Source organism: Anolis carolinensis, chromosome 2 (genome assembly GCF_035594765.1).
Source record: "Anolis carolinensis isolate JA03-04 chromosome 2, rAnoCar3.1.pri, whole genome shotgun sequence".
Taxonomy (NCBI): Eukaryota; Metazoa; Chordata; class Lepidosauria; order Squamata; family Dactyloidae; genus Anolis; species Anolis carolinensis.
Window position 1 is genome coordinate 270,630,127 of NC_085842.1, and position 26,496 is coordinate 270,656,622.

The 26,496-nt window shown below is 40.6% G+C and overlaps 1 long non-coding RNA gene across 2 annotated transcripts in view; it reads left to right on the forward strand.

Annotated features, from left to right (window-relative positions):
* Positions 1 to 25,591, forward strand: part of LOC103279348 (uncharacterized) — a 52,718-nt gene extending 27,127 nt beyond the window's left edge. For both annotated transcript variants that reach the window (XR_506720.3, XR_506719.3), the window contains 2 exons: positions 11,603 to 11,867; positions 25,183 to 25,591. This is a non-coding gene — a long non-coding RNA (uncharacterized LOC103279348). The remainder of the gene's footprint in view (positions 1 to 11,602; positions 11,868 to 25,182) is intronic.
* Positions 25,592 to 26,496: the final 905 nt, after the last annotated feature.

Sequence of the window (26,496 nt, forward strand, 5' to 3'; positions counted from 1 at the left end):
CTGAGGTCAGAAGCAGCAATACAGATACCAGTGAAATAACACTTCATTCACCTTTTAGTTTTCAAAGTAGTCATGTTAGTCTCTTAGAGCATAAATGGGAAGAAAGAAGAAGGAGAAAGAAAAGAAATGTGGCATCACCTTTAAGAATGACTGGATTTTTATTTATGCATAAGCTTTCATGGATATAAACCCACTTCTTCAGATGCAGTACTGAGTGGTATTAAGGCCACAGATATAAAGGATAATTATGCAAGAGTTGAGAGCGTGGGATAATATGTAATATTATCATGGATTTCATGATATAAACCCACTTCTTCAGATGCAGTACTGAGTGGTATTAAGGCCACAGATATAAAGGATAATTATGCAAGAGTTGAGAGAGTGGGATAATATGTAATAGAATCCATAAATATGCAAATCATGGCCATTGCCCTAAATTTTCCAACTGTTGTCCAAAAATTTTCAAAGGGCTTTCATATCTGTTAGTGTTGGTATGGATGAAAGCTATAAATCTGCTACAGCAATTCAGTTTCCTTGGGGCTGTTTCAATTACATTTTAATGTTGCTTGGCCAGCACGCTGGATCCCAACTTCCAGCTGTGAAATCTTGGAAGTTATGGGGAATCAGTTGCTACCCCAATAATGACCATTTTTCCACTACAATTATACTGCTCTGGTTCCATTTTGAGTACAATCCTGGTTCTTCGGGCTCTAGGAGCACTGCCACCCTGCTCTCCCAACCCTCCCCCCTTTCCCAGTAAACATACTGGAGTAAGGAGTAGGAGTAAGCTTCTGTCATGTCAAAATAATACATCAGGAACTTTGGAGAGGGAGGGAGGCAATCCCAAAGCTCATGACGCATCATTTTGATGCAGCAGAAGCTTACATCTAGAGGCCTGCAGACTGGGTAAATAGGGGGCTGGCAGCTGGTGGTGATACCCTCAACAATGAAAACAATTACATTAGAGGTAGATCTTAGTAACCCCCCCCCCCCACACACACACACACATCATAATTGCAGAGTTTGGGTCAACTGCATGACATAAAGCCCAAGAGAAACTGGCATTTTAAATGCTGGTTTCTCTCAGGTTTTAGGCCTGTCTGAAAGAGCCCTCACTTCATTGGGACTAACAGATATACATTGTGTCGTACTTTTTAAAAATAGTGTCAGAAGCGACTTGAGAACATATTGCAAGTGGCCTTTGGAGTGAGAGAATTGGCCATCTACAGAGATATTGCCTAGAGGATGCCGGATGTGTTACCATCCTGCCGGGAGGCTTCTCTTGTGTCCCTGCAAGCTAGAGCTGACAGATGGGAGCTCACCCCATGTTACAGATTTGAATCTGCCACCTTCAGGTCAGCAACCCAACCTTTAGGTCAGCAGTTCAGCCGACATAAGGGTTTAACCCATTGCGCCACTGCGGCTCCATATTGTGTTTTATTGTTAGGACACACACACACATATTAATTAATTAATTTATTTACTATACTTTTAGCCCGCCCTTCTCACCCCTGAGGGGACTCATATACATATACTGTATACACATAGTTAAAATACAACCAAACCTTTGGGTAGAAGTGCGGTGCATTAAGAGAAGAGAAAATAAGTTTCCATATGACTGGAATGGTCTTGATTGTGATTACGGATTGTGTGGTTTTTAATAATTGGTTTTAATGTTTATATTGCTTTTTAAATGTTATGCTCTTGATGTATATGTTTATTTTTATTATTTGTTGGTTTGATAAGGCATTGAGTTTTTGCCTTTTGGGTCCCCCTCTGGGTGAGAAGGACAGGGTACAAATACAGTAAATAAGTAAATAAACAAACCATAAAGCATATATCAAAACATACACATGTTAAAATTTATAAGACAAAAGTTAAAACACAATAACATAGAATGTGATTCTACAATTCAGAGTTAAAACTGACTGGGTAGGCTTGTCAAAAGAGATAGGACTTCAGCTGTGTTTTAAATTCTGACAGATCATTTAGGTGCTGGATCTCTTCTGGCAGGTCCTTCTACATTCTTGTAAGATATGGGCCACATAAAACATACTGAAAAGAGAGGGTATTTTGTGCTGAGGCTTGGCAGTCCCCAGGATTCCATAGGATGGAGCCATGATGGTTAAAGGGAATTATAGTGTCATAATAATGTCATATGAATTGCCCCGGGCAAACAATGTCATGGAAGTTTGGCTGAGGTAATCATTCGTTTTTGAAACTAGGAGGTTACCCCATCATCTCTTACTGTTAGTTGGCCTGTGCTGAATATGACTTTAGACACAGGCATCTCTCCAATGTATTTGCCATACATATCTCTCTATATTATTGGGCACACAAATTGATATGATCAATATTTGAAAGTATAGGATAGAGTGTTTTCCATAAGCACAGTCTATCCTGCATGCACTATCGTATCGTACATACTATTTCCAATAAATGGGACAATGAATGTCTATTAAATATAACCACAGAAGTAGCTAGGAGCTACCTCATGCTGTGATTTAAATCCCTATATCTAAATATATAGCTGAACTGCTAATAATAAAATTTAAATTAGCATTAACTTTTCAAGTAAGCAGAAAGTTGATGTTGGCTGTAAATCCCAAATTAACAGATACCCGATTCCTCTCAAGCTCATGACCTTTAAATCAAAGTGGGCTCTTTCCATCGAGTTATTATAAATATGCTCCCCACCTTATTAGGAACAAGTAAATAAATTCCCTTTTCATTGTTTAGGCATTCTCTGTACATAGTAATTTCCTTCAGGTGCAATATCAATGCTAATATAGCATTAATGAAGATAAAGACATAAAATAAAGTTGCCATAAATTTCTCTTCCTAGACACCAAGATAGTGTTCCAAATAAAATTATCACAAGACAGTTTAATGCTTTCTCCTTCTAGAGTTGCAGAATTAGGGCACATTGCTAAGAAGACCTCTATTTCATCCATTAATGAGATTTACAAGAACTAATAGGTAAATCCAAAGACTTGTTCTATCAACAATAATGCAAATCCAACTCTAACGCCTTGCAATACAAAACTATAAATATTCATAATAGCTCTGATTTGTTTGAGCAATATGAATGCTTTCCCCAGACATGCCTTTTAGTTTAGAATTGTCTATTTATTTACCTCCACATTTTCACCCTTTTCCCCAAACTAGGATGGCTTATAGAGAAGCTCACAACATAACTAAAGAGTCAACAGATACCCATTAAGAACAGAATAAAATATAATATAAAATGCAATAAAATGGTTTATCATATTAAAACAAGACCCAGTTTAAATACAATTTTGAAACAATTTAAGAAGACATGCAGGGAAGGAAAAAAGAAAAGCACAGCATCCTTTATTAAAAGCATTCCTGCTTGTCAATCAGTTGTTCAAAGCCTGCTTGAATAGAAAAGACTGTCTCTGCTGGTAAAAGGATGTCAGGAAAATGGTTTAGGAAAACTCATGAGGTGCCTGAATGTCATGAATTTCAGTCCTGCTCTCCCAAAGTCCTAATCTAGCACTCAAGCCAGTATAATGTTCTGGCTTTTACCAACAGAATAGTGAAAGATAAAATATGGAAATCCGAGACTGTTTGGGACTGTATTATTATTATTATTATTATTATTATTATTATTATTATTATTATTATTATTATTATTATTATTATTATCTTTATTATACCCTACCTTTCTCCCAGTGGGGTCTCAAGGTGGCTAACAATCCATACTAGACAAGTTTAAAAAGTGCAATACATAAGTTAAAAAACAATTAAATATCCTTTCTAAGTCAATGATTGTGATGTCTCATGGGCCTTGTAGTCCTGTTCCTAGTACTATTGTGGCAGACGAAGAGGAAAACATGGGATTTCCGCCGTTTCAGTCAGAATCGGAGCCTCTCCACCTGGAGGATGTTTGTCCTCAAGAATGTAGCCAAACAGGCCTTGGGCAGAATTCCCCCCCGTTTTCCCGGAGGGACAATTATAATAGAGATAGGGGAGCCAGGGAGGCAAATCGCCGGAGCCTGAGAATCGCTGCCAAACAATTAGCTGATTAGGTCTGCTTCCCTTGGGAAATTCTAAGGAGTCATGCATCTGGACAGAGTTGGGTTTCGCTTCTCGTTCTCTAAGGAAAGTGTTCTGTCGGCGGGAAAACGAGACCCAATATAGGTGCTGCTCGCAAGGGGAACTTTGCGGAGTCAATTGTTCAGCTTGAGGAGAGAGATCATGTGTGGACTTCGTAACCCCAGTTCCTTGTTTCCCGGATCAAGTTTCCAGCCTTGCCTTGTTTTCACGGACTTCCTTGGACTCTATTCATGTTTCGTGTTTGCCTCGTTCCAAGCCTTTGATCTAGCCAAGAACCAAGTTATTTTCTAGCCTAGTTGTCAAGCTACATTGGACCTTAAAGACTCTGTCATTCCCCACACTATTGCTCGGCAAAGTGTGTGTTTCGGTCAAGTGGATTATAACTTTGGACTCTAATATCTTATATTGGACAATACTTTTCTGGACTATATTTGACCTCATCTGGAAGGTCTGCTTCTGAACTTTATTCTTCACTTGTTTTTATTGACTTTATATATTTCTATAATAAAGATATTAGATAGAATCTGGCCTCTGTGTAAGGTTATTGGTGCTCTGCAGCCTGGGTCCTGACAGTTTGACTCCGCCACCTTAAGCACCAAACAACCTAAGGCCAGAATGTCTACAGGAACCGGAGCGGAGGCTCAACCGGCCAGTTACACCATTTCCCAAGAAGAATTCAATAGAATCCGTGATACTCTCCGAACGCAGGAGGGTGAAATAATGGGCTTGAAGGAACGCGGAGTGCGTCTTCCTGCCCTAGCGCTACCAACCAAGTTTTCCGGAGAAGCTTCCAAGGTTCATGTTTTCCGTCACCAGTGTCAGGCATACTTAGAAGCCCGCCAAGCCGAATTTGCCCAAGAAGATGTCAAAGTGGCGTGGATCTACAGTCTCCTAGATGGGCCTGCGGCCAATTGGGCGACGGCACTGTTTGATGCGGGGTCCACGCACCTAAGCTCTGCGCAAAGTTTCCTGAACCACCTTAGAAAGACCTGGGGGATCGAAGACAACGAGGAGGCGGCCGGCCATAAACTCCGGCGTCTCTTCCAAGGGGACAGGCCGTTGTCCCGGTACATAGCCGAGTTCTGGGTGCTGGCTCAGAACACCGGCTGGAACGATATAGCCCTTAGAGGACAGTTTCACGAGGGCCTCAACTTCGAGATGCAGGAAGAGATCTCTAAGGTGGATCCTCCAGGGACTCTTGAGAGACTCATCAGCCAGTGTCTACGTGCCGAAGCCCTGATAGCCAACAAAAAACAGTGGCTCCGAGGCCAGAGTGGCAGGGAGAGCCGGAGTGAAAACCCCCGCTTCTGCCAGTGTTCAGCCACGTCCAGCATGGAGATCCCCACCGCCAACCCCAAACCCCATGGGTAGCGAGGAGGAGCCGATGCAGTTGGGCAATGTCCGCCCCAGACTGGATGTTGCCGAAAAGGCCCGCCGCCAACATTTGAATTTGTGTTGGTACTGCGGGAATGGGGGCCACTTCGCCAGAGAATGTCCAGCCAAAAGGAAGCCCGCCGCCCGCCTGGCGGTGTCGTCCTCCGTGGAGCCGGAAACGGCCGAGGCGGCTGGAGCCAAGCCAGCGGGGGAAGCCAGCGACCGGGCGTAGAGAGGCTCGCCAACCCGGTCAAAAACCTCACTCAAGAGCCGCAAACCGGGGTCCTATTTCTCCTGGTGGTCACGCTGTGGTCAGTGAAAAAAGGACCCGTCATGATCCATGCCATGATAGATTCAGGGGCAACAAACAACTTCATCGATAGAGAGTATGCCGACTCTCTGGGATTACAATATCATGATTTCAAGAATGCCCGGGTGGTGCAGGCCATAGATGGCCGTCCCCTAAAGACAGGTCCAGTAAGCCAATGGACTGAACCCACCAGGATGTGGATAAGGGAACACATGGAAGAAATTTCCTTCTTCGTTACCGAGGTTCCCCACTTCCCTGTGATTTTGGGGATTCCATGGCTGACACTCCACGACCCAAACATCTCCTGGTCCAACAGAGAACTGCAGTTTGCCTCAAGATATTGTCAAAACCATTGTCTAGTAGCCAAGGTCTGTCATGCCACGGACGCTGAGCCCATCATCACCTTGCCCAAGAAATATTCGGACTTTTGGGATGTTTTCAATGAAAAGGAAGCCGAGAAACTACCCCCACATAGACCCTACGACTGTGCCATTGACTTGGTGGAGGGGGCCCCGATCCCGCGAGGACATCTCTACTCCCTGACTGAACCAGAGCAAGAAGCTCTCAGGGAGTTTATAGAGTCAAACCTTCGCAAGGGGTTCATCAGACCCTCACAATCCCCAGCTGTTTCCCCAGTGATGTTTGTGAAAAAGAAGTCAGGGGACCTACGCTTGGTTGTGGACTATAGAGCATTGAACAATATCACGAAGCAGAATCGCTACCCCCTGCCTTTGATCTCAGACCTATTAGACCGGCTCCGAGGGGCCAAGGTTTACACCAAGCTGGATCTCCGGGGGGCTTACAATCTAGTTCGCATCAGAGAAGGGGACGAATGGAAAACCGCCTTCCAGACCAAATTCGGATTATTTGAGTCCCTAGTCATGAATTACGGATTATCCGGAGCTCCCGCAACATTCCAGCATTTTGTCAACGATATCTTCCAGGATTATCTAGATCGGTTCTTGATCATATATTTGGACGATTTTTTGGTGTTTTCTAGATCACAATCGGAACACGAGCAACACGTCAGAATGGTGCTACAACGATTGCGGGATCATGGACTATATGCCAAGTTAGAAAAATGCACCTTTGATCTGCAAGAAGTAGACTTCCTGGGATACCGCGTCTCGTCACTAGGGCTCTCCATGGACCCGGCAAAGGTTTCAGCAGTATTGGAATGGCGGGCGCCAACCAACAAGAAGGAAGTGCAGCGCTTCTTGGGGTTTGCAAACTACTACCACAAATTCATCCCAGACTTCGCTCGCTGGTCGGACCCAATCACCAGCTGCATCCGTGGGAAACAGCCTTTCCGCTGGACGGAGCAAGCAGAGAAAAGGTTCCACCGGCTAAAGCAGTTATTCACGACCCAGCCAATTCTACAGCACCCTGATCCTAAAACCCCTTTTGTTGTGCAGGCTGACGCCTCTGATGTGGCAATTGGGGCTGTACTCATGCAGCCAGTGGGAGAACATCTTCATCCTTGTGCCTATTACTCCCATCAACTGACAGCCCCAGAGAGAAATTACACTATTTGGGAGAAAGAACTTTTGGCCATAAAGGCAGCTTTTGAAAATTGGAGACATTGGTTAGAAGGGGCCAAATTTCCCATTGAAGTTCATACTGATCATCGAAATTTAGAGCACCTAAGGACCGCACGAAAGTTAAATCAAAGGCAGCAACGCTGGGCCTTATTCTTTGAGCGTTTTGATTTTCAGATCCATTATGTAAACCCGGCGCAGACCAAGCAGGCAGATGCTCTATCACGGAAACCAGAGTATGCTGCAGGACGCAGAGAGACCTCAGAATCTCGATTGCTGCAACCCGAAAACTTTGCCACGCTCACAGTGGGCAACACCAAATCCACTTCAATTGAACCAACTTCCTCTAGCCCAGAACCCCTTTGCGCTCAAGAAATTAGAGCCAGTCAACAGGCAGATGCCTGGGCTCAAGAACAGATTCGCCAAGGACTACATTTCCCTTTCTCACTTAAGGATGGGCTACTATGCTACAGGAATCATGTTTACATCCCTCCAGGCCCCGGCAGAGAAAAAGCACTTCATCTGTGTCATGACAGCAAGCCAGCAGGGCATTTTGGACTTTTTAAAACCATGCACTTGATCCTACGAGATTTTTGGTGGCCCAAGATTCGCAAGGATGTGGAGAAATATGTCAATACCTGCCCTGTATGTCAGCGTTCCAAGACTCGCAGGGAGAAGCCGTCAGGGCTACTGCATCCCCTTCCCACTCCTTCTCGCTCATGGGAGATAATCTCCGCGGATTTTATCACTGACCTGCCACCCTCCCTTGGATTCACCATGATCCTAGTGGTGGTGGACCTTTTTACCAAGTTGGCCCATTTCATTCCCTGCGATGGTCTCCCCACGGCCAAAGAGACTGCAGATTTATTTCTTCAACATGTTTTCCGACTACATGGATTGCCCAAGAGTTTGGTCACTGACCGTGGATCTCAATTCACCTCTCGTTTCTGGAAAGCGCTACAGAAACTATTGAGTATAGACTCTCGTTTATCTTCAGCTCACCATCCCCAAACGGATGGGCAAACTGAGCGCACCAATGCCACTTTGGAACAATACCTTCGCTGTTATGTAAACTACCAACAGGACAATTGGGCTTCCCTATTACCTCTATCGGAATTTGCTTACAACAATGGTGTCCAGGCTTCAACTAAAGAAACCCCGTTCTTTGCAAACTACGGCTTCCATCCACGTTTCTTTCCTTCTGTCATTGAAACTTCAGAAGTCCCTGCAGCGGAGGACTGGCTGCAAGAACTCACAGCGGTGCAACAACTCTTGCACCAACAACTGGATCAAGCCAAGGAGGACTATAAACGCCACGATGACGGCCATCGCCAGCCGGGTCCCGAGATCAAGGTAGGAGATCGGGTTCTATTGTCCACTCGCTTTTTGCCCTCCCACCATCCCTGCCGGAAGTTAGATGCCCGTTTCATTGGTCCCTATCCAGTGGTGGCGCAACTTAACCCCGTGACTTTCAAACTCCAACTTCCGCGCTCCATGCGCATTCATCCGGTGTTCCACCGTTCCCTGCTCCTTCCGGCGGATGGTGTACGCCCTGATGCGGGCCGGTCGGCCCCCGCCCCTGTTTTGGTGGATGGGGAGGAGGAATTCGAGGTTCAGGACATTTTGGATTCTCGCTTTCATCGCCGCCGCCTCCAGTATCTCATTGACTGGGTGGGTTTTGGCCCCGAAGAACGCTCTTGGGAAGACGCTTCCACAGTCCATGCCCCCGACTTAGTCCGCCGCTTCCATCAGGCCTACCCTGCCAAGCCGCGCCCCCGCGACTCAAGGAGAGGGGCCATGTTTGAGAGGGGCCTTGAGGAGGGGGATAGTGTGATGTCTCATGGGCCTTGTAGTCCTGTTCCTAGTACTATTGTGGCAGACGAAGAGGAAAACATGGGATTTCCGCCGTTTCAGTCAGAATCGGAGCCTCTCCACCTGGAGGATGTTTGTCCTCAAGAATGTAGCCAAACAGGCCTTGGGCAGAATTCCCCCCCGTTTTCCCGGAGGGACAATTATAATAGAGATAGGGGAGCCAGGGAGGCAAATCGCCGGAGCCTGAGAATCGCTGCCAAACAATTAGCTGATTAGGTCTGCTTCCCTTGGGAAATTCTAAGGAGTCATGCATCTGGACAGAGTTGGGTTTCGCTTCTCGTTCTCTAGGGAAAGTGTTCTGTCGGTGGGAAAACGAGACCCAATATAGGTGTTGCTCGCAAGGGGAACTTTGCGGAGTCAATTGTTCAGCTTGAGGAGAGAGATCGTGTGTGGACTTCATAACCCCAGTTCCTTGTTTCCCGGATCAAGTTTCCAGCCTTGCCTTGTTTTCACGGACTTCCTTGGACTCTATTCATGTTTCGTGTTTGCCTCGTTCCAAGCCTTTGATCTAGCCAAGAACCAAGTTATTTTCTAGCCTAGTTGTCAAGCTACATTGGACCTTAAAGACTCTGTCATTCCCCACACTATTGCTCGGCAAAGTGTGTGTTTCGGTCAAGTGGATTATAACTTTGGACTCTAATATCTTATATTGGACAATACTTTTCTGGACTATATTTGACCTCATCTGAAAGGTCTGCTTCTGAACTTTATTCTTCACTTGTTTTTATTGACTTTATATATTTCTATAATAAAGATATTAGATATAATCTGGCCTCTGTGTAAGGTTATTGGTGCTCTGCAGCCTGGGTCCTGACAATGATATTGCAATAAACAGTATTTTTGCAATCTCTTTTGGGACCTCATCACATTAAGTAGTGGTTCGTGGCAAATCCACCCATCACTCTGCATTGCCTTACTCCATCCCATGGAAGGGGGAGGGGAGGAGATGAGACTTGATTTTTTTTTTAAAAAAAACCCTTGTGTTCAACTCTGTGCTAATAAATTATTGTTCTTCCTTTTCATGGAGTGGCAGCTTCTTAACTGAGAAATGTTACTACTGTATATTGCCAACACTTTAACTCCGCATCACCCCTGAAATCTCGTTTTGCATTCCATTTAGAATGAAAAGTTGATGGTGTTTTCTTTTGAAGTTTACCCACTTTACCCTTAAAAACATAGTGAATAAAACTGAGGACTTGCCTCGTGATAGACAGATCTATTTACTTACCTATTTACTATACCTATTTCTACTTCTGCTAAATGGAAACCCAAGTGCCACTAAAAATGGACTCAATTTACTGACTCTTATACACTTCTATAATTCCCAGGGCATTCTCAGCTAGCAAATGCCTAACTACTTTATATTTTATGCCTAGATCCCCCACCATGTAATATCATTAAATCATTTTCAGTATCATTTCTCCAATTTATCAAGATAATTCTCAACTGCCTCCTAGTTTTGTGTCCTCTGCAAATGTGATAAGTATGCTTGCTACTTTTTCATCCAACTCATTAATAAAATGACATACCTAATGTCTTGCTCCTCCACTCAAATTAAAAGTAATTGAGTTTGTGAAAAATCAATAACATTAATATGCAGCCCATTAAATTACATGGCACTTTTATAGTATATGAAAAAGTGTATTTGTGCTGGATTAAAATGTGTTAATTGTGTATGATTTGGACTGTAATGCCCATTTCACCATCATTCTGTACTGGGATTATTTCTCTTCCAGAGTAAGATTATTTCATAAGTTACTGGAAAGACAGTTCTATCAGTTTCCATATCAAAGGGATCATGGTTGGCATCCTGTTATGAGTTATAATGGTTTAAGTACAACATGAACCCTTGTAATCCACTCACCTTTCATTGTTGGGAGGTGAGAAGTCTACTCTAGGTAAAGGTAAAGGTTTTCCCCTGACATTAAGTCTAGTTGTGTACAACTCTGGGGGTTGGTGCTCATCTCCATTTCTAAGCCAAAGAGCCGGCGTTGTCTGTAGACACCTCCAAGGTCACGTGGCCAGCATGACTGCATGGAACGCCGTTACCCTCCCGCTGAGCAGTACCTATTGATCTACTCACATTTGCATGTTTTCGAACTGCTAGGTTCGCAGAAACTGAGGCTAACAGTGGGAGCGCACTCCACTCCCTGGATTCGAACTACTGACCTTTCAGTTAGCAAGTTCAGCAGCTCAGTGGTTCAACCCACTGCACCACCACAGCCACACAATAATCAAAGTCTGTCCCACAATCCATTTTTTCAGTGTGGCAGTCTCCCCAAGGCTGCTATTTCCCTGTTGTTTAAGAGCAGAAAATAATGCAGATATTTTCCTCCTCCTCCTCCTCCTCCTCCTCCTCCTCCTCCTGTTCATGTTTATGTTTATGTTTATTATGTTTATTTATATTCTGCTTTTTCTCTCCATACAGAGACTCAAAGTGTCTCACAATAAAGAAAAAACATTACAATACAACTCAAAGTATACAAAACCATAAAGGGATATAAATCACATGGATGCAGAGCAATGGCACCATCCTATGGGACTCACAGAAGACCATCAGGAAGTCATGAAGAGTCCCTTTCATAGTGTGGTTACTCAGCTATGGGAAAAGAGCTGGACACCTCTGTATTGTTTCGTCATTCTCCACCAACATGAAAATGACTATGGGAAGACAAAGCTGCCACACAGAAAAGGTGGGAATTGTGTTGGAGGATGTGTTGCAGTGAGAGATGTATCTTCCAGTGTAAGATCTCAAACTATGTCTTTTTTTTGGAAGAGGTGAAATCCCTTCTTATTGCAAGACTTAGACACTGTAAAGATACAGCCAAAAAGGACAGTTAGCAAGTGTTTGCAATCAGTTGAAGGTGAATACACTAAACAGTACACCAAAACAGCTGAATAATAATAATAATAATAATAATAATAATAATAATAATAATAATAATAATATCTTGCATTTTGCATTGTATTTGAAGTAGCCCATATTTTGAGTATTACAGTTGCTATGTATGGCTATACAGCACTAAACAGGAACCATTGCAATAGTTAGTTTCTTCTTGTAGGTAAAGGTAAAGATTTTCCCCTGACATTAAGTCTAGTCATGTCTGACTGAAGGTTGGTGCTCATCTCCATTTCTAAGATGAAGAGCCGGTATTGTTCGTAGACACCTTCAAGGTCATGTGGCTGGCATGATTGCATGGAGTGCCAATACCTTCCGGCTGGAGCAGTATTCACATTTGCATGTTTTCGAACTGCTAGGTTGGCAGAGGCTGGGGCTAACAATGGGAGCTCGCCCCACTTCCTGGATTCGAACCTCCAACCTTTCAATCCGCAAGTTCAGCAGCTGCATGGTTTAACCCACTGCGCCATCGGGGGCTCAACAAATAGTGGTGAACTGGGTCTAAAAATATTGTTTGCCAGGAGACAATATAGCCACAACTATAAGGCTACCATTTAATTTTGTTTTTTTAAAAACATTTTTTAAAAAGTGGAAAAATAGTACAATTAAAATTATTATTAAAATAGTAATACAACATAAATTTCAGTTGCATACAAAAATATTGGAACATCTATTATATTTTCAAGCTAATAAAAAGCCCTTAACATTTTTACTATATTGTCTCATCTTTAAGGGGGGCTACTTAAAAATGTTTAAGGGGGTTCACTTGACACTGGGTAACCTGTCATCCTGATCAGTCTGCCACTAGTTTTACATACTTTTCCAAATGCAGACACCAGCTGGTGCCTGCCGACAGAACAGTAGCAAACTGATTGTTACTGGCGGCCTTAGTGTGATAATGTTTTTCTATCTATTCTTCGTTCTTTAAAGGGCAAAGACTTTTTTGGTAAAATGTCCATAGCAGGGTGTAGTACCTTTTGTGTCTTCTGCAAGGTTGACACAAACTTGGCAAAAGGTTATGCTGCTTTTTCTGGTTAAAATAGATGGAACTAGTCTCTGTGGATACCATTAATTTAGGCATCATTTCTCAGAATGTGATTGCTATCAATATTTTGCCAAATTGCTTTGCTAAGGTTCTCAAAATTCATCTAGAAATAGCTTTATTTGTGTGAGAGGGGATGACTGGGGAGTCCAATCTTTCAGCATTGCTTGGGCTATAAATTATCTATGTTGTTTATGTTCAAACTAATCCCAGGTTGGCTGTCCACTGTACCCTTTCAAAAGCTGAAGCTCTCTATACGCATGGGGTAAATTCCACTGATTGATGAGATGTAGCAGAGTTGGAAAGAAAACTCTGACTAGGTCTGTGAAGAACACTACTGCAACTTGCCTGAGCTGTGGGTGGATGGGTGGGTGGACAGACATGAGTATGGGTCAATGAAGCTGTGACAAATGCACTTTTCTTCAGGCAACAGTAATTCACTGTACATCAATGCAATATGCCAAGTATGATGTGTGTTCCTGCTCTGCAACAGAAACAAAACATCTACCCATGAGCATATCACAGAGATTGCAGTCTCTTAGTAATATGTCGCTCCTGAAGTAAAAAAAAAAGGAAGGAAGGAAGGAAGGAAGGAAGGAAGGAAGGAAGGAAGGAAGGAAGGAAGGAAGGAAAGAAAGAAGGGAGGAAGAAAATCCAAAATATATGGAATGGGGGTGAACAAAGTTTCTCAATTGCATTTTTAAAGTACAAAAACACAGACTTTGCCATAAAGGTCAAGGGTGCACAAAGAAGATGAAAGAGAACAAATCATATTTTTTTTTCTGAGCTAGGGGTCGGGAAAAGGAAAGGAAATTTTTAAATAATTCTCTAGAGAGAGGTAAAGTTAAAGGTTTTCCCCTGACATTAAGTCTAGTTGTGTCCAACTCTGGGGGTTGGTGCTCATCTCAATTTCTAGGCCGAAGAGCTGGCATTGTTTGTAGACACCTCCAAGGTCATGTGGCCAACATGACGGCATGGAGCACCGTTACCTTCCACCGGAGTGGTACCTATTGATCTACTCACGTTTGCATGTTTTTGAACCTCTAGGTTGGCAGAAGCTGGGGCTAACAGATTCGAACTGCCAACCTTTTGGTCAGCAATTTCAACAGCTCAGCGGTTAATCCGCTGCAGCATCGGGGGCACCTCTCTAGAGATAGGACACCCATTAATCTGAAATAGCATAAAAGAAGTAGCTATAGTAATGATTCAATAATATGTAATATAGCAGAACATTGAAATGTTACTTCTGACCATGTCTGTGCTAGCTAGCAGATTCAAAGAATTGTAATCTTAAAAGTAACTTTTCCAAAATCTAAATCTAACTCATTACTGCCTTAATTGGGGACTTTTCATGCTTTCATATGAAGTCTTTCTCTGTTGTTGAAATCCCTGCTCAGTGTATGTGTATCTCTTAAATTAAAAAAAAAATTAAACAAAAAAGAAAAAAGAAAAAAAAGAAATCCCTGCTCAGAATCCATACACTGATATAAAAAAGCAGATTAACAATCAATTCCCTATATAAGGCTGAACAATACGGGCATTTCTGTTGAACCTGGGCAGGGACTGTGTACTAGAATTGTGGTGCAACAGGATGGAGCTGAAGTGAGCTGTTTTAATCATAAAGTCCCAAAAGCAGTTCACAAGAGAGCAATTGAGAAAGCCTTCGACAAAGCAATTGGGAAATAGTAGTATTCTTGGTATCTCCAAGCCTTTGAATGCTCTACTGTAGGAATCATGTGGCGATCCTTTGCGTGTAGCCTTTTTGGGAATCTGTGAAAGTAGTTGTTTTAAGATTGTAATCCTATAAACACTTCTATTGCAACGGAGCACTCTCCACTAAACTAAAAGAGTCTTAGTCTCAAATCGACATGTCTAAGCTTGCCCTCCTTTCATCTTCTACTGAAGGTGGTTTTATGGAGATGGCGGTGGGGTTAGTTTTACAATAATGTAGTTTAATTGGGTGTTGTTGTTTATTAATATAAATGTTCACTTAAATTCTCCAGTGTCAGATCTTTACTTTTATTGGGTTTGACTAATCCATCCCCACATCACAGGCCTCACCTTTCACAGCCCTGTTCTATTTTGTGTTCCCAGCATTCCCAGCTAACTATATGGATAGGTTCCAGCCTTAAGCTTTGCAATTCACTTCCAAGTTCAAGCCCAGGAGCTCTTGTTTATTTCAGCTTTCAAACAACTCCTGCAGAACTTGAGGAAATGAATGACATTTTAATAGTTAGGGTTGCTTCCCTCTTCATCAGAAAGAGCACATATTCATAGCTCTACTCTATTATCTTGAGGCATTCTCTTGAAAATAGGCATCTATTGATAATTTCCCTCAATACTGTTTCATTTTCCCCTTCTTGCCTGCAATAATTTGGTTTTCATTTGCCATTTGCTCTTCTATGCATTGCACTCCAAGCTGTTCTGCTCTTGGCAAGGTCAGCACTCTAAACATCTTCTCTCTGAACTTCTAGTTCTCTTGTAAGTTGCAAAAGATGGTAATTTTGGCCCCTAGGATCAGTGGCATTGCTCTAAGAATGCTTAGCAAGATGATACAATAATGCACACATGACCTCTGTGTATTTTAATCCCAAGGAAGAATAGGCAGAAAGAAAAAGGGAATGAAAGATCCACAATATCCCTTTGTGTGAAAGTCTCTCATGTAGTTCCCTTTAAGTGTTTTGCATTTTCTCGGAAAATCAACTGAGATTCATCCAGATGACTTCAATTTTAGACCAAAATATCGTGCACTAGAAGTCCTGAGTATGAACTGCCCTGACTATTTCAGCAGACACATCTGACTCTGCTCTGTACTTGAAGACAAACTTTATGAAACTAATACCAATAGTGGGGATGAGAGACAAGGCCTTCTCAGTGGTGGCCCCTTGGCTATGGAACTCCCTTCCCAGTGAGATCAGATAATCCCCTTTTCTCCTGACCTTCAGGAAAAAACTTAAGACATGGCTTTGGGACCACATTTTTGACAAGTAATTAGAGCAGTGCAATAAGTGACTATGAAACAATCTGATTGACAAATAGAGCAGCCCTGGATTATGTTTTGGTTGGCATGATTTTAATTGTTGTTTTTAATAATTCATGTTTTAATTGTAATTGTTTATTGTTTATATGGCATCAATTTGCTGCCTGTTGCAAGGCCGCCTTGAGGCCTCTCTGGGGTGAGAGAGGTGGGATATGAATATGGCAAATAAATAAATAAATAAATAATATACAAGTATTTCTATTCTCCTGAACAGGATCAGTTAAAGCCTGAGCAGATATAATGTGATGGACATAACAGCCACCATGGACTGTCTGTCAGTCTAGTGTTAGTCTTTGGTCTTCATATCTCACTTCCAGCACTTGCCATAAGGGTTATTGGGAGCAAAATTGTCTTCTCCAAGCCAGAGCCAAACTGCAATATTAGAAGACTTACTCTAAACCAGGGGTCCTCAAACTTTTAAAGCAGAGGGCCGGTCCACAATCCTTCAGACTGTTGAGGGGCCGAATTATCATTTGGGGGAAAAAACCAAACAAATTCCTATGCACATTGCACATATCTTATTTGTAGTGCAAAACAACAACAATAACAATGAAAGAACAATACAATATTTAAAAATGAAAATAATTTTAACCAACATAAACCTATCAGGATTTCAATAGGAAGTGTGGGCCTGCTTCTGGCCAATGATAGTCAGGTTAATTAGGATTGTTGTTGTTCTTGTTGTTGTTGTTGTTGTTGTTGTTGTGTCTTCAAGTCATTTCAGACTTTGGGTGAGCCTAAGTCCAAAATTATTTTTTTATTCATTTACTACATTTATTTACTACATTTATATCCCACCCTTCTCACCCCAAAGGGAACTCAGAGCAGCTGTATGTACATACAATATTATATTATTAGCATAGCACAATATTAGCATAATATTATACTGAACTATACCACTATACTGTAATATTATATGCAATATATAACATATAATTAATATTATTATATGATATTATTGTTAGTATTGTATTGTATAAAATGATATTATTTTCAATATTATATGTATATACAATATATTATATTATTAAAACTGATATAAAAATATTATATTATAAATGAGGGCGGGGGCCAGGTAAATTACCTTGGAGGGCCGCATCCGGCCCCCGGGCCTTAGTTTGGGGACCCATGCTCTAAACTATTATCAACCTTTACCTGGAATTCTATGGGCCCTGGAAAGATGCTCAAGTCTGCATGGATTTAGCAAATCTTTCTGTATACCCTGAAGAAGAAAGAGGTCCATGTGTGGGGGAGACATTTGCCCTGTTGAGGACACATACATCTCAGCTGCTCTTCCTTGGTATTGACATAATGTGAATATTTTAGGGACATATTCGGAGGGTGTGTTCTGAATATGCTCTATCTGAAGATGAGCTATATCTCCAATGTATTTCTTGGTCTTGTCATTGAGAAAATAAATGTGCCAACATTGCAGCTTGGTTTTGTTTTTTTAACATGTTTTCCAGCAGAAACCCAATCTTCTGCTTTGCTGGCATTAACTCATTATATATAGTATATTGGTTGGTAGGTCTATGTTAGCAGAGCAATGAATCTACTCTGGATTTTGGAGGACTTTCAAGGAGCTATTGAAGGTGCCAAACCTATTCTAACAAAATGGTATAATACTCTGGATAAATCCATGAAATCTTAGATTAAAACGTAGATTGCATTTACCACCCTTCTCATAGGAGCCATTGGCTGCCTCTAGTATAGAAGTATATAAACAAGCTACACTCACTGTGTGTGTGTGTATACTCATTCCCCCACATACACAAAATACCCCAATTCAAATTTAAACTATCATATTGCACTAGGAATGTTCTTAGTACAAACCTGTATGCGAGAGTAACTTGCTATCCATGATTTTTCGATTTACATTGTATTCAAAATAATATTTTACTGCTGCTACCACTGCCTCCACTTTTTCTTCTTTTTAAAATTGTTCCCTTTTCTTTGGCAGGCCAGCCAACTGGCACCAAGGCTTTCTGCCTCACTATGAAAGTTTGTGCAAGTTGTTCTACTGGCACCAGAAAGCCAGGAGGAAGAGACGATTCGAGAGAAAGCCAGAGGGTGCATATGTGCTCATTGAGCCCTTTGAGTAAGGCAGAAGGTGGAGTGACAATGTCACAACTCACAAACCTCCTTGTTAGCTGTATAAACTTGGTAGCGATAGCACATATCCTAGGAAAAGTCTTCCTGAGGACTGAAGCGAGGCTTTCACAAACCACAGAAGCAGCACACACTTTGGAAAAGTCCTCCTTATGTCATCTGTGCTATGTGTAAGTCCACACAATGAAAACTTAAACAAGAATGGCAGCAGTTATCATATTACCTCATAGCAAAGTTTTGCCCAAAATCTTCCCTCATCTATCTGGATTCTCTTCATAAACCTAATGTCCCAGTGGGCTTGCAACTGCTAAATAATGTGTTGGAGGAGTTGGATACCAATGTCAATTACATCATCATCAACAACAACAAGCATACACAAGCATAAAATGGATTTATGTAGAGAGAGTACAGAGAAGTAGATGCATTCCTGTGAATGTCACTAACACTGTGTTATTAGGGTTCAGGACCTTCACCCATAACCTCTATGTATTAATCCTTACCCTGAATGAAATAGTGAAATACAGTCCATAGATCTTGGATGAATATTTTTAGAAATCATTTTAATAATTCTCATTGAAGGTCTTTCAAATGTGTTCAAGTTCTCATAAACAGCACCCATCTCACAAGTGCCAAATTCAGAAATGTAATGAGATACAGCAAGAAAATTCACAATCAGCACCAGCTGTTGCCCAATTAAACTCAACAGTTCACAGGTGTTCGCATGAGAATACACAGTTTTGCCGAAGCCAATTTATGTTCTTAACGAACCCTTCAGAGGAAAAAAGAAAGAAAGAAAACAAGAAATAGTTTGATAGGCTACTCTACATGCTTTCAAATGTATATTTAAAAACATTTTTGTATATTCGTGTCAGGAATTTGATACACAGCAACCCCCATTTCAATTAATTACAGTTTAGTTAAACCCAAAAAGTCAGCCGTAATAGCTGGAGCATATGCCTTGTCATTCTCCTCTTGGTGCTTTGATTTTTCCTTAATAAGCTTTAGTGTTCATCTAGTGTCTGTCTCAGGTGCCATCTCTTTATGCAGAGCTAATATATTCATTGATTCACATTTTGTCTGGGCTTACATTATGAAGGCAAACAACACTAGCCATTTCTGTGGTAGATTTATATGGGGGCCGTGCTTCTCATCTATTTGATGCCTTCACATTCCTTTCATGAATAAGCATGGTTTTCACTTAATCTCTCTTCTCTCAAAGGAAGATGTTCTGTAGAAACATTTCACAATTCTTAATTGTTTGGCTTTAGGAGACAACTGGAATGGATTATGGCTAAGCATTGGCGCCTGATGGCTCCCATATTAGTGTTGACTCTTGGACATGCCCTGCTTAGAACACGAATGGTAAACCATGAAAGGGTGTGTTCAAAAAGTATACAACCTTTATTCATTTACAGTGTTCTCTCACTTATCGTGGGGGTTAAATTCCAGGACCACCTGCAATAAGTGAAAATCCACGAAGTAGCGACACAATATTTATTCTATGTGTGGAGGAGAGCAAACCACAGACCACTTACTACAATGCAGTCTGTAATTTATTTTAGCAGTTACAACATACAGTACACAGGCAGAGAAGAAGAATAGAAGCTAAATAACCCTTTTTTATTTCCAACCCTTCTCTACCCTCCCCTTCCCCCCTTCTAAAACCCTTTGCACACTGCAAAAACTCATGAAACAGCAAAAATACCATGATAAATGGTTACATTAATATTTATTGAAAACCTGCGAAACAGTGAGGGAGCGAAAAGTGAACCGCGAAGTAGTGAGGGAACACTGTACGTCAAGATACAACAATCTCACATTAATCTCCTTCAAAGTAGTCCTCTTGGGCACTTCTCTCATAGGTTCTGATAGTATTGGAAGCAGTGCTTAAACACCTCCTTTGAGATGGTGTGTAGCTGATCTGTCGCATTCTGCACAATGTCTTCTCTGGACTGAAATCTGATTCCTTTCAGGGACATTTTCAGCTTGGGGAAAAGTAAAAAGTCACACAGAGCCATATCAGGAGAGTAGGGAGCCTGACGAAGCACAACTGTTGGGCCAGGAAACTCTGTATCAAATACGAAGAATAGACGGGTGCATTGTCATGATGGAGCTGCCAATCGCCAGTTGTCCATAGATCTGGCCATTTGCATTTCACAGTGTTACGAAGGCAACACGGAATCTCTTGGTAGTACTCCTTGGTGATGGTTGTGCTGTGTGATGCATACTCATGATGAACCATGCCACTGGAGTCAAATAAAATAGTCAGCATGACTTTGACATTGCTGGGGACTTGCCTTGATTGTTTTGGTCTTAGGGATGTTGGATGCTTCTATTGTGATGGCTGCAACTTGATTTCTGGGTCATACCCATAAAGCTAGGACTCATCGCCAATGATCACTGTGTTGAGAAAGTAGGTATCACTGTTCACAGACTACAGCATGTCCTGTGCAATCTCCAAATGGCATTGCTTCTGCTCGATTGTTAGTAGGTTTGGCAAGAACTTTACTGAGATTCTCTTGAATCCCAAATCTTCAGTCAAAATTGAATGAATGGTTCCAACGCTGATGCTCGCCTAGTCTGCAAGTTCTCTGATCATGATTTGACGATCCTGCATCACCAGGGTCCTCACTTTGTCAACGATGATCTCGTTTTTGGATGTTGAGGGCTTCACTCTCCACTGATGTGCGGCCATCTTTAAAGTGGTTGTACCATTCTTTTATGTGTGTGGTGCCCATTGCTTCATCCCCAAAGGCCTGTTGTGTCTTGTGGATCATTTCCACTTGGGAATAGCCAAGCTTCACACAAAATATAATGCAGTAGCATTGTTCAAGTTTTTCTGTCATTTTGTCAAAAACGAAAATCAAATGGTGCTCACTTACAGTTCCTCAGTTACCAGCTGTCTGTCAATGAGTGACAGCTTCTGCAGGCAGGAAAAAAATAATGAGCATTAGGATCACCTACATGCGTGCACCAAACCATGCCACCCTAGCTTCATTTGTTTATGCACAAAAGTATGGTTGGATCCTTTTCAAACACAACTTGTACCAGGTGTTGTAGGCTATATATCAAAGAAAGGCCATGGCAAGTCACATCTTAAGTATTTCTAGACTAAGAAAAACCTATAAAATTCAGGGGATTGTCAGAAGCCAACAGACTACTTTAAGGCACATATCCACACAGTCTGATTTTTAAGAAGCTCTCCAAAGTTCTGAACTTATTTTGGGGGTATAGATCTGCTCCTTAGATATGTTTGACATAAAACACAAAGAGGTTTCACTGCCTTATTGTTATTCAACAGGTATGGAGAAACTATGGCCCATGGGCCAGACTATTCGGTGCCCTGGCCGAGAAGCAGGGCCAGCACCTTGCACTGATGAGATCCTTAGTGTATTTCTGTGCACAGTTTTCAAATGGCCACATTAATGCGTGTATGTTATCGTTGGCTAAATCATGTTTATGTTAATTTTAGAAATGTACAGTGTTTTATGAGCAAGTTGTAGTTTTACTTGTTCTTTCCTTTGAAATGCATCATACAGTACCTGGTATTCATTGGTGCTCCCCCCCCCCATTCAAGTATTAACCAGGGCTGACCCTGCATAGCTTCCAAGATCCACCTCCAATGGACCAGACTTTTGCCTTTAGGGTATTTTCCACCTTATTGGACAGCTCTATCCCAGCAAAATATATTTAAAACTATGAATAAATTGTTTGAGTATGACTACTTCTTCCTCTCTGTGTCTCCTATACATGCCAATATATATATTAGTACAGTTCAGCCTTACATCCATTGAGGAGGATCTGTTCCAAGACCCCCTGTTGATACCTGGAATCATATATAATAGCAAATCATACATATATTTTGACTATTCTTGGAACGGAAACGTATCATATAATCACACTGGAGGATCTATAGAGGCCCATATATATTTATCAGGAAAATCATTTTTGGAGTGTGGATAAGAGAAACTGTGGATATAGAATCCATGGATAATAGACTCGTACTGTATTTGACAGATAGTTGGTGACAAGAGTGAGACATAGTGCATCAGCAAATAGGTACTTGTGATTTTTATCCTTAAACCAGAGATGAAAGCACTTGGCCTCGGCCCACAATGAAACACTTTTACTATGTGTTCTGCTTCCAGCTTAATTTAATAATACTTAATAATAATACTTGACGAGGCCCTCTATTCCCTTGAGACTTGGATCTCTTCATGATCACATAATTTCGCCACACCCTAATGACATAGGCAATCATGGTTGTAAATGCATGAGATTAGCATTCAGCTGAAAATTATGACACTGAGTTCAGGTGAGTAAGGATATTGCTCTTTCAGTGAGGAAAAGATTTAAAGAAGCCTAAATGAAATGGAAAAATGTTCAGAGATAAGCAGTGCTTGGTTCCATCCAGCCACTGTGGCAATGAAGCACATTTGAGGCAACAAAATGTGTGTTGGCCAGTTTAACAACAAGGCAAAACAGCATCATTTTCTTCATACTGTAATCCCACCCCCCTTCCTTTCCTCTCTTGCTCTCTCTCTTCTTGAAGCTAAACATGTAGTACTTGCTCTCTAGGTTGAGGCTCTGCTGCACAAGGGTGGAGGCATGCAATCCAGAACCTCAGTCAGTAGCTGATGCCGAATGGAAACTCCTTCCTAGACACACAGAAGACTGGGTGACTTGGAAGGTGCTGAATAGACTGCGCTCTGGCACCAAGAGATGCAGAGCCAATATTAAGAAATGGGGCTACAAAGTGGAGTTCATAACATGCGAGTGTGGAAAAGAGCAAATTGCAAACCACCTATTACAATGCAGCCTGAGTAATTTTTTTGAATAATTAGGTATCAGATTAAAGGTACTTTATACAATTTCTAAAAATGTGATAATAAATATATAGGTTATTGATCTTGATTTTTAGATATGCAAATTTAAAGTGTGTGTGTGTGTAAAAGTGATATTTCAAAATGCTGTATCCCTTATTCTAATCAACATTTTTTTTTGAAATTTGAACACAGTTATATATTTGATTATGTACTTTCATTTATTTTTACCCATGTAATTATCTTTAGTAGTTTTTGAAATATTATAAAAAACACATGAAAATAGAAAATTGATTTAATTAAATCTATATAAAATATATAATTAACCATATTATTTAAATTATTTGTGTTACGGAACTACTCTTCGTGATTCGCTTTAAAAAGTTTTAACTCCCTTGTCTTGAACCAACAGAAACATTGGCCATCTTCATGTGAACTCAACTAACAATATTATTTCCTTTACATATTGTCTGTATATTATTTGTTTACATAGAGACATTGGGTCAAAAGTCAATCCTGTTTTCAGAAAAATCTAGTAGGGCCGAATGAAACTTATTGCACATACAGTAGAGTCTTGCTTATCCAACGTAAACGGGCCGACAGAATGTTGGATAAGCGAATATGTTGTATAATAAGGAGAGATTAAGGAAAAGCCTATTAAACATCAAATTAGGTTATGATTTTACAAATTAAGCACCAGAACATCATGTTATACAACAAATTTTACAGAAAAAGTAGTTCAATACACAGTAATGCTATGTAGTAATTACTGTATTTACGAATTTAGCACCAAAATATCATGATATATTGAAAACATTGACTACAAAAATGCGTTGGATAATCCAGAACGTTGGATAAGCGAGGCTTGGATAAGTGAGACTCTACTGTATATTCAACTCAGGACAATCATTTGAAAAATAATAAAATTAATATAAATGTATGAGAGGTAATGTCTAGATTTTGACCACATTTTGGCTAATGGTATAATCTTCAATACTCTCAAGTGTTATTGACCTACAGATAATCTTGTGTTTCCAGATAGATGTTTAGATAGACAGACAAACAGACAGACAGACAGATGACAGTCAGGTAGATAGTTAATGGTATTTGTAACTATATATTTAATATATAGGCCTTTAATTCTTTTCCCATTATTTCCTTTTCAGTTTGACAGGTTTTTGGTTTTTTTATTTCTTCTACTCTTTGTTTACACGCTATTACATATAGCAGCATCTCCTACACCAACAGTATGTCACTTAAGAAACATATGGTAGAAGTAAATTACCATAGGTAATGCAGATGCTCTTTGTTATAGCAATCTTCAACTTGAAAATTCTTAGACTGTAGCAGCAAATGTGAAAATGTATATTCATTGAATCAGTTCTTATAAGGAACATATGGCAGCCTGCTTGGTTTCCTCCCTGTCAGTCACACATTCTCCTGCTGTGAAACTAAAAGGTACTGCCCTATCTGTAGATGTCAACCTTCCAATATCCTGTTTTTGTAGTCAGCACTGATTCTCAAATTTCAAAATGACTAAGTGGGCAGGCGTACCACTTATACAGGCCTTTTTTTCACTGAAGGTTTGATGCATTACTTTTACCATATGTTCATGCCATCTCTAAACTGGTGTTCAGGTTGAGAACACTGCTCATCTCCGGAGATGAAGACAGATGAAACTGAGGATATATCCACACTGCAGAATTATTGCAGTTTGACATCACAACAACTGCCATGACTCAATGCTATGGGAGTCTGGGACTTGTGAGATATTTATCCTTGCTTTTCGAGAGCTGTGATGTCACAACAAACTACAAACTCCATTATTCCATAGGAAGGAGTTTAAAGGGGCATCAAACTGCTATAATTCCTCAATGTGGATGGGTGGTGAAAATCCAGGTACTTTCTGTACAATGAATAGAAAGAGAAGCCCATTGTCCTGGTACAGCCATTATTTCTCAATTTAAATTCATGAGTATAAAATCTACTGCCTAAAATAACCATATTACTGTAACAAGAAAAACATAAATTGTAACAATGGCTGCTTCTTTGTTATGTTTCATCATTACAGTTCTTTCCTCTTTCTGTCTTGCAGGATATCATTGGCGGTACAACATCAAACATTATAAAGGTGGGGTTTTTTTCAAAGGCATTTTGGGAGAAATGATTCTCTCACCTCATATTCCAGCTTTCCACATAATATCCCTGATTGTTATTAAAATAAGTTATTTTTAGAGCCTGTCTTTTCATTTTCTGCCAAGGTAAATCTATCACTCATTTAGAAGGTGATTTTCTTTGCGTGTAGACTGTAAATTTGAGCCCTTAACTGTGAAAGATTTGCACTTTCTTGTGGGTGAGCATTTCATTCAGTAGTATTGATTTTTCAGCCCTATCCTTCCTGTTCTCTGTGCGTTAGGAACAAAAAAACTGAAATCCTGAAGAACCACATTAAAGATGTCAGAAAAGATATAGGGTTGCACTTAGTTATTTTTCCTGAGGATTGTAATAAAGCTGAATAAATCTTGCTTCTAAACCTGCTCAAATATGCCAAGCATAAAAAAGTGAAACAATATCATACATTGTAAACACACACACACACACACACTTATTATAGTGTTCTTTGTGTGCTTCTAACTTGATAGTCTTAGGAAAAAGAATTTTTATTTCCCTCTCTGAGTATTTTGGTTGCTGAGCCAAATAGATTTTCAAGTATGAACATTTGGGAAATTACTGTGAATGCTTCTGTTGGAAAGGATTGATATAGGATGTCTTAAAAGAATAAATGAGATGCTGTCCAGTTAATAAGTCTCATTGATTTCAGCTGGACAGATTTAAGATCATGCTTAACTAATTGAAATCAATGGAACAGAAAAGTACTTAACTTTGGTTGGAGCACTTTTAAAGGGCATTTTTGTTTAAGATTTCAATAGCCCTTAGCCAGAGACATTAAATGTACTATATAGCTTTGCAACCACTACTATACACATATTGAACATATACTCACTCAGTGTGATATATTTGTTCCTCTTCCCACTATTATATAAAAAATGGTAGTGACATGTCTGACCCCAGTGATCGCTTGGCTGTATAAAGAGACATGCATTACCTAGCACTTTTTTGGCAGAAAGGTGGTATACACTAAATTAATCAATTAAATAATAAGTAATGCACAATCAGATAATCAGCTCATAGAATCTGTTGTCAACAAATGTAATTATATCCTTGGTTTTGATGGTTCTAAAAAGATATTAAAGAAATTTATAGAAGTTGGGGATATAAAATAGATAACTGAAATATAACGTGGAAAATTCTTGTCACCATACGGGTCTTGTCTTCAGATTGTTAAAAATATGATCCTAAATAAGGTGTGCCCTGAATCTCTTCGGATTTATTTAGTTCATTGAGAAAA